The 14,818-nt window shown below is 57.6% G+C and overlaps 1 protein-coding gene across 4 annotated transcripts in view; it reads left to right on the top strand.

Moving 5' to 3' along the window:
* The window catches only part of tio (zinc finger domain-containing protein tiptop), a 72,549-nt gene that overhangs the window by 27,038 nt on the left and 30,693 nt on the right, over positions 1-14,818 (top strand). For 2 of the 4 annotated variants that reach the window (XM_076365820.1, XM_076365827.1), the window contains exon 1: positions 903-3,062. The exons of the other annotated variants lie outside the window; for them this stretch is intronic. The gene's annotated coding sequence lies outside the window, so the exon portion shown is untranslated. Of the gene's footprint in view, positions 1-902; positions 3,063-14,818 lie in introns of those variants that run through there. 4 annotated transcript variants of the gene reach the window in all.

Here is a 14,818-nt window from a genome sequence, read left to right on the forward strand (position 1 = left end):
GCGTGGACTTTCACCTCCGGCACGTCCGCATCGGCGACGAGGAATAGGCGAAGGAAAGACGGAAGACGCGAAAGGCGGCGAGTCGCGATCGCCGATCCGCGATCCGCGCGACGCCGGGGGAGGAGAGTCGCGCGGTTGGGCTCGGCCGCGGAACGATACCGGAGGGAGGGCTCAGGTGAGGACCAATGCATCAAGCAAACGGTGACACTCGCCTCTGCACGGCGTGCATAGATCATGTCGACCTCGTTGCCGTCGGACGCGGTGCTCCGCGACGACGAGACGGGGGAAAGATCTAAAGCTTGGAGGGGTACGACCCCCCCTCCTTACGGTCTGCTGCCGGCTTTCCTCTTTCTCGCGCTCGTTGTACTCCGAGAGCACAGATGTACGAGCCGAACGAGATAGACGCGAGGAAGAGAGTGGAGAACTGTCTGAGGCCCCAGCTCGAGAATACGTGTACACGCTCACCGACGCCTGCACTCGTGTACGTGCCCGTACGTGCGCGCGTGTGTTTTTTCAACGAGATTTATTACCGAACTCCTAATGCTTCGGGGCACGAGGAGAGGGTGCCGGCGTTCTTCCCACCCATCGGCGCTCACCCTGCTACACCGCCGTTGCCACCGCCGCCACCGTCGCCAACGTCGTCGTCGCCGTTGTCGCCGTCGTCGCCCTCGACGTCATCGTCGTCGTCTTGTTCGTCGACTTGGTCGTCGTCGACTTGGTCGTTGCCGTTGTCGTTGTCCTTGTCGTTGTCGTCGCCGGTCTTCTGGCCCGCCGGCACTCGGTACCTTCTCGCCACACCGTAGTTCGTCTTCGCGCGCCGCTTAATCCTTGGCTGCCACGCTATTACGAGTTGATTTACATTCCTGCGTTAACAAGGGCCAGTGGAACGCGCCACCGATTCGGCGCTCCGCTCCCCGCCTCGCCTCGCCTCGCCTCGCCTCGCCACGCCGTCTCGCCACGGTCGATCAACGTTCCTTCGAAAGAGGACATTTTCGAACAAAGGATCGCCGCGATCTGTCGCGGAACGGAGCGGCGAGACCGAGCGCGACCGTGGCACGTCACCGCCGAAATATTTACCGGCGCGGACGACGTCTCGAGCGCGTGATAAATCATTATTAAGCAAATCGTATTACCGTTTATTAATTTTACTCTTAACGGAAGCGACTCTAACGAGATCGTCGCGAGGGATTACGTAATTTCGGCCGCTGCCGTTGCCCCTGCCGCGGCCGTGTCCGCGTCACGGTGGCTCTTCCGATCTTGGAGAGTCTCACCTAGAAATAGCTATTCTTCTTCTTCTTCTTCTTCCTCGGCTCGGCCGGCTCGCGGCCGGGAGTTCGTCTATCGCGCTCTCCGCGTCTCGTTCGTCTTTCGCGGCGCAGGGAAGGAACCGTGAAGAGAATGGGCGACAAGGGGCCGGCGATCCGGCGGCGAGGGGGGTGCGTGTGCGCCAGGAGAGAGCGGAATCGGCCGAGCCGGTACCATTACGCGATTCGCTTTGACGAGAATTTGTCGGCGCAACTGTCCGTCGCGCTAACCCTCGACCAATCGTTACGGATGGACAAAGATCGAATCGGAGACCGACGTACGGAGTAGAACAAGTGCGAAGGGTGGTGGTGGTGGTGGTGGTGGTAGTGGTGGTGGTGGTGTGGCGGTGGCGATGGTGGCGGTGGTGGTGCGCTCGAGATACGCGTACGCCGAGTATCGCCGGTAGATGCAGGGGAACGGAGAATGGGAGTCGAACGGACGTGGAAAGAGGGAACGAGAGAAAGGAGAAGCGAGCGCGGGTACGCGGCGATTCGAGGGCGACGAAGAGGAACGCAGAGGGTCGACCGGGAGGACGAAGAAAGGGGAGACGCGAAAAAGTCGCGAGTCCAAGGAAAAGAGTCTCTCCGTGAAACTGGCGAGAGTAGGATGGGGGCGTGGGTGGAATGAGGCGCTAGTGGGGAGAGAAATACGTCGGGCCGGTGCGTGTCGGAGGTGGGGATAGGTCAGGGCCGAGGGCGGAGGGGTGGTGGGTTCGTCGCGGGCGAGAGGACGAGAGGACGGTCGGACGGGAGGACGAGAGGACGAGGGGTCGTGAGCACCAGGGGCCAGGCGGGGAGGGATGGTCCGTTCGTTTTACGCGGGGTTCGGAATGGGACGGCGGCGGGATAGCGAGAAGGACGACGGAGCGAGGGAGAAAAGGCGAGGCCGAGGGTTAGCGTGACCGAGAAGGGAGGTAGGTATAGGTAGTAAAGGAGCGGCCCGGCTCGGCTCGGCTCGGCGAGGAGAGAAACGAAGCGTTGAGCAGCGGGGAAGATTCGGTAGGAGAAGCGAGGCCAGCGCCGGGGCAGGGAGGGTTTCCTCGGTCGGTCCGGCTCGCGGGCCGGGAGGGGGAAGGTGAGGTGCATCGGTGGCGGCGGCGGTGGCGGCGTCGGCGGTGGAGATGGCGCGGCAGCGGAGCGGAGGAGCGGCGGCGGAGCGCTGCCGGAGCGCTGCTAGAGCGGTGGTAGAACGGCGGTTGAGCGGCGTGGAGGGGGCACGGACGGGGAAGATGACCGCGGAGCCGTCAGTGCGCCACGTGCTGTCGTCGCGGGAGGGTCTTTGCTTTCGCTCCGTCTCGTTCGAGAGTCATGCATCGCGTTGCCGCGAAATCGTGACTCGACACCGCGTCCGTCCGTAGCGTCGCGAGGCCGCGACGGAATCCGCGTCGAAATCCGAGCCGATCGAACCGCGAGCCCGCGACCATGCGAATTTACGAGCGGTGACGCGCCTCGCCTCGACTCGCCGCGGAGAGGAGAGAGTTTCGGAAGAGCGAGTGATAGGCGGCTTAGCGAACGCCAAACCAGTTCAGTGAGTGGTGCGTCTTTATTACCTTTGCGTGGGTGGGAAGATCCTTGGGAATGACGCGGTGATACGATGCCGAGGAAATCGCCGAGGACACGCGGCTCCCGATGCTCGTCGTCCAACCGCTGCGTTGCACCGGCCGTACGCCCGACCAGGATAATCGCTCCTGACGTTTCAGTGTTGTCGACGATTCATCGGGACTGACGTTTCCTGCGCGCTGGAACCACTACTTCACGGTAAGTCCTGTTTCGCGCTGACCGCGATCGAATCGAGCCTTCGTCCTCTCTCTCTCTCTCTCTCTCTCTCTCTCTTTCTCTCTTTCTCTCTTCTCTCTCTCGCTCGCGAGTCCTCGTCGGACTCTCGTCGCTGAGACGACGATGCGAGTCGTCTCGTCTGATCCCCGTCTCATCCGTCTCCTTCGAGCCGATCCTCCGTTCTCGACGCTCGCAGTTTTCCCCGTCCGTTTCCGCGGCGCGAGTCACGCGACACCGTCGCGCGCCTCGGACCGTCGTACTTCTCGCTTTTCGATCGCGGATCCATCGATCGCCGGATCCGAGTGCTAGTCGCGAGCGTTCTAGTAGATCTCGACGCTCCGAATGGTCGGGAGACATGACGGCGGAAGGACTCGGTCCGCGCAAAGGAGAAACGGCTCGCCTCTGGTCAGACAGCCCGAGCAGCGAAACGTCCCGCGAACCTCTCCAGCGCGGCGATGTATTCCGTGCTCGCGTTTCGTGGCTAGATGCGACGCGACGCGACTCCTTGCCACGTGGCAAGACTGTACGCACTCGCTCGAGCCGCGACCGAGGTATCGTTCCACACCAGTTTACTCGGAGCACCGGTCCGGCTGGCGGTGCACACGGTGCGCGTTACACGTGCCCCTTTCCGCGTTCCTGTATCTCGCGTGGGCGTGCAACGTGTATCGAGCACGCACGGCACTCGAACTGTTAATTGCCCGGCTGACCACGAAGAAACAACGCGACCCTCGCCGCGTGCTCGCGAACTGGAGCCGCGACCGCAATTAGCCGACGATCCGAGCGAGAATAGTATCGACCGGTCGGAAATATCCATTTACGTATTCCCGGTTAATTCGGTCGGTTGTTAAACTTGGCCGTCTCGGGCCGGCGCGAAGACGCGACGTTATCGGGCGCGATTCGATTCGATTCGTTCGACTAGGCCGAAGACCGACCCGCTACGGTTCTCGAACGACTCGGGCGGCCTTACGCGTTTCCGAGCGATCGCCGATTACGGATCGATGCCGTTGCCTTGTTGATTTCGACATCGCGGCTGACGTCATCGCGTTCGGAAAAAGCCGCGTCCCTCTAGAGCTCGACCGGTATTTTCGTCCGGCGTGACATTACGCCCGTCGACGGTCCCCGATCGAAACGATCGAGAACGGGCGGTGCAGCGATCGTCGCGAGATTCGCGAAGACATTCGTCGCCGCGGCCGCAACGTTTCCCGGCGAAGGCGGGGAGCCGAATGCGCGATCGACAACGCCGGTACGCGTACGAGTATGCGCGCGACAAGTGCACAACGGTAAACAAACGCGTAGACACGGTTCGTGGGTGTATATAGGCGTCCGAATGCAGACGCGCGAGCTCGATCGCGAGCTCGAGCGCGAACTCGAGTTCTAACGCGTCAATAGCACACCCCCGCAATTCAGTAGCGCCTATTGAAGTCTGCGATGACGGGCCCCGTCTGTCAGCAGATCAAAGCCGAAGTAAGCTCTCTTTGTGATGCTCCACCGGGTCGGTATTTAATTATGTATGAGATCGATATTCGGGCCTTCGGGGGCTCTCTTTCAACTTCCCAGTCTCTCGGTGTCTCGGTCTCTCGATCTCTCCATCTCTTCGTTTCTCTGTCTCTCCGTCTCTCCGTCTGGCGTTCTCCCCTTTGCTCCGTCGAAAGCTCGCGCTCTTTCCCATCCAGGTCTCTCGCTCGGCATTTTCTCGTTACGAATAAACTGGAAACCATGCCAAATAAATCCGGTGGTTTTGCTTTCGCCTCGTCTCGACTCGGATCGGATCGGATCGGATGGAAACCGGGGGGAATCCTGAACGGTCTCGTCCTCTCGCGAAGACGCATCGACGCGCGAACGAGAAGAGAAAAGAGGGACGACGAGCGGACCGACGACGGCTCGGGACGGCCGGATCGTTCGGAGTCGTCGAAACGATTCCAGGATTCGTTTACGGTCTCGCGCGGTCGGCCCGGAGCTGGCCGAAGCTGCCCGCAGCGGGCGAACAGGAGGCGCTGCCACGGGCGCTAACTTAACGCGCGCATTTAAATCTCGCGCGATCGTAAAGATCTCGTAAACGGGGAGCGTCCATCCGTCGAAAGGCACGAACGATCGTGGGAAGAAAGACGAGATTATTAACGAGGTAAACGTACGCGGCCGGTGGCTGTAAACTGTCGAGGGACGCCGCTTCCGAACGACGAGAGTACGTAACGTTTCAATGAACGAACCTGAACGTACGCGGCCGCCGCTGCTAGTGTCCAGGGGAACAACCTTCCAGCTTATCCGTGTTCCCCCGCCTTTTTCTTTGATCCTCTCGACGTTACCCGCACGCTCCTCTCTCCATTGGGCGTCGCGTCGTTTCTTCGACCGGTCACCTCCGACCGACAACCACCCTTTCGCACGGCAAGAGGTTCCCACGCGGAACTTTGCGGTTACCCGAAACATCGGCGGAATCGATGCGACGCGATGCGTTGCGACACGAAGCGACGCGGTACACGACACGACGCGACAGGACGCGACAGGACGCGACACGACACGACACGACACGATACGATACGACGCGACCCGTCCGTTTCCGAACGTTTATTCGTTCAATTTCAACGATAAAATACTCTTTGATCAAAATCATGCCTCTCGATGAACGTGCTATCGTTTCATCGCCGATGCATACGTCATGCAAGAAACAAATTCGAGCAAAAAAAAAAAAAGTTCACCCTTCGTGAACGCAACAAAAAAAAAAAATATTAGCGAGCCGCGATGGCGCTAATTTCCCGCGACCCGCGGCGGTTCGGCTGTTCTTTTTTTTTCGCCCTGTCACGGTTTTCCCCGTCTCTCTCTCTCTCCCTCTCTCTCTTTCTCTCCCTCTCCGTCGATCCGTCCGCTCGTCCGTCCATCCCTCGTTCTCTCCGTTTCTCCTGCGGCCGATGCGTTCGCTGGTTCGCTCGCTCGCTTTTCCGATCGAACGAATCCATTTCGCTCGATTTCCATTTTCACGCATCGATTGCACGTGTGTGCAATCGTATCGCACGACGAATGACCACGAAAGGTTATCGTTGCACTTGGAATCACGATCGGTGCGTACCTTCGATTCGACGTGTTCGCTTCCGCCACTGTGGTATTATGCCGCGATCGTTGCTTAAACTGCCTACCGCTTCTTCCACCGCTTCCGCTTCTGCCGTTGCGAGTATATCGCTTCGGCTACCGCTTCCCGTCTTATGGCCACCGTTCCCGCTTCCAATCTCGCTGGCAGCCTCAATCTCTTCCACCGTTTCCGCGAGAATCCGTTCGAATCGAAAGCTCGCATCGGTCGTTTACGAGTTTTCGCGAATAATTGTGTGTTTTCACTGTTGGCGACGACGCCGCTAGCTAGAAACGGTCGAAAGTCGACATACAGGGCTGGAGAGGGAGGGAAAGTGGCAGACAGAGAGAGAGAGAGAGAGAGAGAGAGAGAGAGAGAGAGAGAGAGAGAAAATGAGATGCCGGGGGCGTATCGGTCACGCGAATAGTCAAATGTTTGCCCGTAACGAGAACGTTAGCGGAGAAGAGCGATAGAAGGGAGAGGATGAGGGGCGAGAGCGTGCGAGAGTAGAAGGTTGACCGAGCAAGAGGGAGGACGGGGAGAGAAGCCCGGTTTTGATCGGTCGCACAGAAAATTGTATTTTCGAAATCAATTAATATCCAGAGAATAATAATACACTGGCTAATGATCGCGCAGCACGTATGGCCATCCAGCTCGCTCTCTTCCCCACCCTCCCTATTCCTCTCTCTGTTTCTCTCTCTCTCTCTCTCTCCCCTCGCCTCTCTCCCTTTTCCCTTGATTCAGCCGCGATTACCCTCGGGCTACTTCGAGTTGGATTCCGCGCGGTTTGTGATGCGTCGGTTCGACCAAAGTGCGTTTGACAATTTTTAATTATCGATAACGAGTTTGACCGCGAAGATAGGTCGAGCGAAACGCACGGTGCATCGACGAATAATCGAAAAGCCGGTTCGGCTCGTTTGCCGATGTCGTACCGCTTCGATGGTAAGCGACGATGCGACGCGACATCCATAAACGTTTTATCGAATTTTGACGGCCGTTTGTCTCTTTAACTCGTCGATAACGCCCATGCCGATTATACCAAACGAGTTTACAAGTTTATTAAGAACGCCGGACAGCTGCACCGTCGCCGTCTCCGCTCGGACGTCTCCCGTTGCCGTCGATTTCCCGTGCGAGACGCGCGGTCCTCGCCGGGAATCTTTCGATTCCGCTCGATCCGCGGCGAACGACTCGACGGCCGCGGGACGGAACGGTGCCGACTTTCAACGGGGTGTAGGGGACTCGCGAGCCGGGTAGACGATATCTCGCGGTTACCGCTCGAAAACGGCTGGAAACGCGCGCGCCGGTGCGACGTACTTTATGTATTCGCGATAGACGATAAATTCTCTCTCGCCTCCGCGAGGAGAAAAATTCCTCCGTGAATCACCGGCTAGATTACTCGCGTCGTTGCTCTCTGGATTTCACGGGGCACAAGTACACCTCCGCGCGGGGACAGAGTCGCGTTGGTAAAACGCGCGCGCGTCTGCGCGTTCCGACCGGCGACCGGATCGTAAATTATCCTCGGAACCTTGCGCGCGCTTCTTCGATCGCCGACCGAACTGGATCGAATCGTTTCACCGATCGTTCCCGATCCCCGGACGCTTCGAGGGGAAAAGAGTTGCCGTGAATCTCTCGCGAGATGCTCGCCGCGCGGCAGCTCAGAAACCGAAACGGAATATATGCGGACCGCTTTCAGACGTTCGGACGTACGGAACGTCTGGACCTCTGGACGCTAGGCGCACGCGTATGCGCTCGTTGCAGCTGAAACACGGTAATCGGTGATAGCGGTGAATAGTAATTGCGCGTGTTACGTCAGCGTCGAGCATACGTGCCCGGTGTGCCACCCACTCGCGCATAGATCACTCTCTCGGCAGTGTTTCCCGTGTGCTCCCTCCTCCTCTCGCCTCCACGCTCCCCTGGATGTCGGCTCGAAGGAGGTTCCCCTTCGATGCGACGAACCGCATTCCGCGGAGGAGCTAGGATCTCTCGGCGACAACGACGTCGTAACGCGATCCATCGATGTCGCGCTGCGCTGCATCTTCGGTGTGCCTGCACGCGCGGCTCGTGCATGCCCACACGCGTAACGGTATCGAAGTCGCGTGTAAACCGGTGAATCATGACTTCACCGAGGCGCTACGTTGCGTGGGATGGAAATGGAAGGGACGAGGAGGTAGGGTGGGACGGAGCCGGCATCGCCATGCGGACGGGCCGATACTTGCCGGGAAGACGTTGTCGGCGTCGTTGTCATCGCCGCCCCGCCGCCACCCTTGTCGCTGTCGCTGCCGAAAACGACGACAGGGTGGAGTCGACTCTTCGCCGCGAACCGATTGCCCCATCGAGCAACAAGGTAACGCGGAAACCAGGGAGCAGCGCCGAACCTTTCGCTGAATTCTTCTCCGTGGTTCCGCTTCGACGTCTGCTCTTCCTTCGCGGTCGAGAGGAATTCGGTTCGCGACCTCTAACACGAATAATGCCGGATGATCCGTGTCGTCGTTGCGAACGGCAGTTTTGGACGGCTCGTCGCTGTCGATCCGTTCGTCGCGACGCACTGTGGGGTATTTGTAAGGATCCGGAAGTTAGTTTTACAAATTTTACCTGAACTGTAACACTTTTGGTGTTTGAGTTAAGTGGATATCTAAGGAACAATGTGCCGAGGATCGTTGTATCCTCGGAACACTCGGAAAATGCTGAGCTATCCCGAAAATTAGGCTTCGACTACGAGTTCCACTGTACAGTTTTATGAAACATTGACGAAGCTTTAATTACGTTCAGCTATCGATTTCTTCAAGGAAATACACGGTAGATAGGCGATGAACTATACACGCCATAGAATACAGTTATCCGAACAACTTCCGTACCCAGGGAATTTGTTTCAAAGTATCAAACATAACGACTTCGATACATTCTCCGTGACGCGTCGCAGACTCGCGGCGCGCCGCGGTAAACGAATCGCCGTAGAACAAAAACACGGACATCTGCGGAGGATTCTACTTTCAGATGACAATCTCGAAACCTCACCGAAACAACTGCGCTCGAAAGAATGCACCTTATACCGGCCGAATCGGGAAAACACCTGTTTATGCGACTGGAAAGGCGACGATCCACTCGCATTTTCCTCATTCACGATCAACACTGGGTCTAAGTATCGAATCCTCCACCATGCAGCCTAATGTCTCGACGAAAGATTTCCTCGTCGCGAGCTGCGTTCCTCGGAATTTCATCGAGGGTTCGAGTAAATCCAGAAAAATCGACGTACGGTCGCCACGCGTCGCGTCGATACGATCGATTCCCGTGGATCGCGGGAGTGCGATACGAGTCCAATTAACCCGTGTTCACGCATCGGCGACCGAGAACGATCCAAGGACCACTCTAGTACCGATCGGGAGCGTCGGTTATCGATCGAAAGACTATCGGTAATTGCGATCGGGGCGCGCGGCATTCTTCGGGATACGCGCGCCGAGGACGGGGAAACGATCGGCTGAAACGAGGGAGCCGCGGCGTATCCGAGCGAAATCCCTCAGCCGAAAGATACGATTCGAACGGAAGGATGAGCGATCGGCCCTCGTGGCGCGAACCGGGCTCTCGTGTAGCCCGCGAGGAACGCGTAATCCAGCGTTCGACCACGTGGCCGGTATAAAAAGACTCGTTGCCGACGATGCGTTACGTAATAGGTATGCTCGTTCATAAACAGCGCCGCTTGACTATGAATGAAGCACACGAGTCCGAGCTCGTGGCCGAGCCGCACAGCGCCACGCCGATCCGCACCGCACCGCACACTGCTTCCAAATCGCTAAAACCTGGCCAGAGACTCGGGAACGAACTTCTCGCTAGCGACAAGTTTATTTCTGGATCAGGTGCCCTAAAGGTATGTCTACGAGGAGGAACGGAGGGTAGGGGGTTAATCACTTCTACCTGCAAAGTTTCCGGGCTTCAAAAATCGCTGTCATTAATCACGCAGTCGTCGTGTGGTTCAGAGCGATTTCATTGAAGGAAGTGTGAAGTGAATAACTTTGGAAAAAATTTGCTGAATTGAATTCTGCGGGACGGATGCCGTTTCCGGGGGAATGTTTATCGATAGGAAAGTGGTTAGGACTGTTGAGAGTTACGTTTTGCGTTTGCGGAATGAAATAGAAGGAATAAGAGCTTGAACGTGATGCATAGATATTGAATGCGTAAGGTAAAAGTTGTCAGGTCTGTAGTTTGTAGTTTTATCTAGTATCTGTGGAAAGTAGCCACTCTAACTACGAAATCTAGATGATTCCGACAGTGAGTTGCTTCCTGTCAGACCGAGGATGACGGAAATTCCGACAATCAATTGCGATATCGGTATTATATTTACGTATAGAATCTCTATTTTCGTCTTATGTCGTGCTGTATTGAAATTCTTAAATTATTAATCATTTCCCTTTAAATACTAAGTATATATTCGTAACCAGCGACCGAAAGAACCTCCGACTTTCGGTTCGATCGAAGTGTGTTCCGAGGTTTTGACCATTCGGGACCACTGTGCGCCGTGTTCTCTCGCCCACATCCACGCATTCCTATTCCACGCGTCCGCCGTGACCAGTCTCGGCCATGAATCGCGTACATCCCGATGCGTTGGCGCTCTATCCTCGATCCATACTCGCGTTAGCGAATTTCGAACAATTAATACATTAACGAGAGCGACTCCGTCGGCTCGCGACGTACGCGTGCATCGTCGATAACCGATTCGCGGTAACGACGAACGGTAAGGAACCGCACGAAGGATCCGCGAACTGGGAAAAGTTCCGTGCAATCGGTTCCGACTCGCTCGGAAGGAGTCGCGACGGACGCGAGGCTGTCGGGGAAACGCCGCGAAATTTAGCCACGTCGGGTCTGCTTCTTTTCTTGCCGAGAGCACGAGCAAGCTACGCAACCTGTTCAGCTGTCGGGAGAAGGAAAAAAAGAAACGAAAAACCTTCTAAGAGGCTCAGGTGCAGGTATCTCCGACGCGGCGTCCGGCTCGAGAGATCGAGTTGCTCGATGTCTTCTCAAATACCCCGAGAAATTTAAAACGTCTAAGCCGTCAACTTTTCCGCCCCTGTTGCTCGATGCGCGCACCTTCCCTTTTCGCGGTTCCCCTCGGTTCGTTCTCGTCTTAACGCGCGTCCGTCTTTTTACTCTGTTTTCTCTCGACGGCGGACCCCGCGAGCCTCGCTCGGCTTTCCATGGATCTCTCCCGCTCCTCTTTCGTCTGGTTCGTTCCGGCGAACGGATTCGATCGACGAACGGAAAAGCGGATCCGTCTTCGCCGCGAGTTTCAAACGCCCGAGGCTCTCGCAGCTTTCGTTTCAGAGCGGGTCGAGCCGAGCCTCTCACAGACGACACGAAGCCGTCGAGGCTCGGACGGACCGTGGCCGTGGCGTGGTTTCGAACGATTGACAGCTGCGGAGAGTCATCTTCCACCGCATCATCGTGATCGTCGTTCTTGCAGACGGTACCACGATGATTGGCTGAAAGCGCATTTGTTTCGTGACGCAGCAGGGGCGAGCGTAAGATTCGTTCATCCTCGAATGTGTTTGTAAAGAAGGAACGGGGGCGGCAACGCTCGACACCGCTCGACAACGCTCGCCGAACGCCGCGAGCTCTTTTGTCGTAACGGTCGGCGCGCGGTGATAAATAGTCCTGGCGCCGAAAAAATGGAATCGATTCGAGAACCGAGTAGTCGTGGCGAAATCTTGCCGGTTTCTCCGGAAACAAGCGCGAGGGAAGCTATTATTTAAGGTCGTGCCGTGCACGGCCGGGAATCCCGTCATCTATACCTGGCCCTCGTTGCTTCGTCACCGACGGTCTTTCGGTTTCGCCGATGCATCGACCGCGGCGGCGGCGGCGGCGGCGGCGGCGGCGGCGAAGGAGGCGGCGGCGCGCAACGACTGAACGAGACGAAAGAACGCGAGGACGAGAGAAACGCGTCGTACCTGGAGCAAGCGAGTATCCGTAGCGGCGAGGATAATAAATAATAAAGGTATAGGTACGGGAGATCGATGGCTGTAGCATGACTGACGGTCCATCAATCATCTCTTCGCCCTTCTCACGAGGCATCGGCCGTTCGGCCAACCGACCGACCAACCGACCGACCGACCGACCGAACGATCGGTTGCCTGCTTGGCTGCGTTCCAGGCTCCTTTAGTAGAGCTTCGCACGCGTTTCTCGATTCTCTACCGGTTTTACGGATCTGTCGGTTGTTCCCGTCTTACGGACAACTTCCGTCTTCTTTTCCCGCGATCCCGCGAGAATTTCGCGACACGGTGTGACCGGCGTTGACCCGATAGAACGAACCCGAGTCGCGGCGACGACGCGTTCGTTTCGTTTCGACGTGGACCGAAAGGAGCGGCGGGATGGAGGGGAAGTTCGGAGCACGAGAAGTCTGCCATCCGCCGACTAATCCGTCCCCTTCGGCGTATGGTGAGTGGCCGGGACGTATCAATCGGAAGGCTGGTATAAGTTTCCGCCGCTGTGGTCCGCCGGTACCGAGGTTAGCTGTCGTGGTCAGTTTCGAATTGCGGCGATGTCAGTGACAGCTGTGCTCGAGGGCCGCGTATTGAACTCGCGTCCAGTCACGCTCCTTTATACCTACTTACCTTGCCCGTTCCTCTTCCATCGCTCTCTCCCGCCCTCTCTCATTCTCTCATTCTCCTATTCTCTCGCTCTGCCGCTCGGTTTTCCGCCGGTTCTCTCTTTCGGCCCGTCCCAGTCACTCCCGTGCTCGGTCCTTTCTTTCCCCGTACTATCGCGCTTCTGGCAGCCGTGTTTCTTCTACTCGTCCGATTCCCGACACGATTCGAGCGGTTCGCTCGAAATTCTCGAAAACGTCTGTCGATAAGGAACGGGGCGAAAGCAATCGGTAGATTGTCCCGCTGGCTCCCCGACGTTTCGCTTCTCGCGCGACCATCTCTGCCCGCTCCTACCGCCGCGAATAGAAACGGAAGGACGTTGCTCCGTGAATCGAGAGGGAATCCGTTGCTCGTTTTCTTTAATTAAAGCTTTCCACTTCTCGCGAAAGCTACCCGCGCCGTGCTCGTGCCGCGCCGCTATCCGACCGTTTCGGGGGCGAGGAGCGGCACGCGAGACCGAGCCGGAAGTGAAAAGCCGGAACAAAGGGAAGAAGTAACGGTCGGGAGAGCGTGGTGCATGTCGGGGGGCTGTTTAACTCGCCAATTACTAGAAACACCGAGCCGTCGAGGCTGGTATTAAACCGGCTACCACCCACTCGGGCTCCTTCGGCTCACCCTCTCGAATACCATCCGCGATACCTCGACTCGCTGTACAGCTCTCGCGCCTCGAGTCAATCCTGAGAGCTAAAAGCGCGCAGGGGCGAGGGGAATTGTTCGCACGCTGCACCTCGGTCCTTCCAGAAAACGTAACAGTCGAGCCTCCGCGTCTCTAGGATTCGTTGAACGCGAAACTCCGCTGCTTAGCAACGAAATTCGAGGTCAACGTTCGTTACATCTCACTTCGTCGTGTTCCGTTCCGTCTGCATTCTTCGGCCGAGCCAATAACATTCGCAAATTCTACAGCTATTAGCATCCCGAATGGAAGAGTCCTATCACTCCCGAGACTTCTCTTAGGATTGACTCGCTACACGAGAGCTGTACAATGTACGTATCACGTTCGGTCGGCGGCCGAGCGAGAAGGGCGGAGGTAGTCGAGGATTTCGCGGCCGCGTTAGCTGCAGCTTCTCTTCGTGCGGTCCGTCCGTCGACGGCGAAGAGGTTGGCGCAGGAACGGGGGAAGAACGAGCGCGATATCCGCGGCAGTCTCGACGATGCTCCGGAGAACTAGACCGGCGCTCGTTACGGCGAATAAAGGAGAGGGTTCGGGACGTTCCGGGACGAGCGTCCAGGGACGTTTCGACGCGACGAGCGCGCCTTATCTCCGCCGTATTTTCTCGGGGCGGCGGGGGAGGCCCGAGAGCCGGCTACCATCGACGATTAATCCCGTTCCTGTTGGACCGTCTCGTCCCCTTGGATCCCCGGCGATCGCGTCGCGGAGGTATCGAACACGGCCGGACGGCCGAGAGCAGCTTGTTGCTCGAATCGAGGGATCGATTCCGCGCTCGTTTCGCGCGTTCCCTTATTTTCGACGGGCAGCGACGGAAACGAATAGAATTCCCTCGTGCGTCCGTGCACGAGCGAGGGGCGGGCGGGGTCGCGCGGGGAAGTGGGTGTGGGGAACACCTAACCCAGAACCGACGATTTATAATCGGTGACGAATGAGCGCGATCGCAGCGAACCCTCGTCTCTCCGGCGTTTTATAAATGTCGCGGAGCAATAAAGACGCTCGATGGATTAGCCGTGAGCCTGGCATTCCGAGGCAGCGGATTCTATTCTGGTGATTCGAAACCAGGCACGCGCGTCCAATGAATCAATCGAAGCCTCGCTCTTTCCCCCGTGCCTCGAAGCTTTGATCTCTCGAAGACGTTTAACGTCCGCGAAGGACGGACATTTCCGAGAGAGGCAACGATAAAGGCGGAGGGGCGAGGAGTCGCCGCGCGTTCGTTTCGTGACTTTTCTCTCCCTCTCTATCCGTCAACGTACCCGTTCCAGTCTCCGAGGTTCGTTTCGAAGACCGGCGTTGCGTACGCGCGCAAACGGTATCGACCTCTCGCGATTCATCGCCTCGTCCCTGTCTCCGCAGCCGCACACCCTCTCCATCCCCATCC

This window comes from Nomia melanderi, chromosome 1, assembly GCF_051020985.1.
Source record: "Nomia melanderi isolate GNS246 chromosome 1, iyNomMela1, whole genome shotgun sequence".
NCBI lineage: Eukaryota > Metazoa > Arthropoda > Insecta > Hymenoptera > Halictidae > Nomia > Nomia melanderi.